This window comes from Oryzias melastigma, linkage group LG18, assembly GCF_002922805.2.
Source record: "Oryzias melastigma strain HK-1 linkage group LG18, ASM292280v2, whole genome shotgun sequence".
Lineage (NCBI taxonomy): Eukaryota > Metazoa > Chordata > Actinopteri > Beloniformes > Adrianichthyidae > Oryzias > Oryzias melastigma.
In genome coordinates this window covers 1,294,244-1,295,073 of record NC_050529.1, presented here as the reverse complement: position 1 = coordinate 1,295,073, position 830 = coordinate 1,294,244, and the positions used below count along the sequence as shown (strand labels likewise).

Here is an 830-nt window from a genome sequence, read left to right as displayed (position 1 = left end):
AAACGTTTTAATGTTGCATATATAAATATTGTGTGTGGGAAGTTTTTATATTGATACTGAATATATGATTTGAAGCATTTCCAAAAAAATAGCTTTCATATTGTTGTTGTCGCGGGCTGCACGGTGGTGCAGTGGTTAGCGCTCTTGCCTCACAGCGAGAAGGCCCCGGTTCGACTCCCGGCTGGGACCTTTCTGTGTGGAGTTTGCATGTTCTCCCCGTGCATGCGTGGGTTTTCACCGGGGACTCCGGCTTCCTCCCACCGTCCAAAAACATGCTTCGTAGGTTAATTGGTGACTCTAAATTGCCCCTAGGTGTGAATGTGAGAGTGGATGTGTGTGTGATTGAGGCCCTGAGACAGACTGGCGACCTGTCCAGGGTGAACCCCGCCTTCGCCCTTCAGTAGCCAAGATAGGCTCCGGGACCCCCGTGACCCCGAAAGGGACAAAGCGGTCAGGAAAATGGATGGATGGATTGTTGTCGTATTTATTTATTTTTTTTAACATTCAACTGATCCGAAAAATGATCCAAACCGTGACCCTAAAACCGTGACACGATCCGAACCGTGAGTTTTGTGATCCGTTACACCCCTAATTTTAAGGGTCTTCATCATGCCATTCTTAAGCATTTCAGAGGAAACTATCCATATAGATCTAATCTGTCTATGCAGATTAGGTACAAGAGGAGCCCATTTCTTCTCAGAGTTGATGCTAAAATGAAACAATTTTGAAGGCATTTAGCCTGAGGCAGTGCTGTCAGTGTAGACGCTTCCTGAAAGGGGCCGTCCTTACTTTGTGATGTCAGCTTGTGAGAACACGCTTGTTTTGGAGGG

At 46.5% G+C, this 830-nt stretch overlaps 1 protein-coding gene across 1 annotated transcript in view; it reads right to left on the bottom strand.

Moving 5' to 3' along the window:
• Positions 1 to 472: 472 nt before the first annotated feature.
• The window catches only part of LOC112155803 (zinc finger protein 501-like), a 9,975-nt gene continuing 9,617 nt past the window's right edge, over positions 473 to 830 (bottom strand). The window contains exon 2 of the mRNA XM_024287748.2: positions 473 to 830. This exon is cut by the window's right edge and continues 1,578 nt beyond it. The gene's annotated coding sequence lies outside the window, so the exon portion shown is untranslated.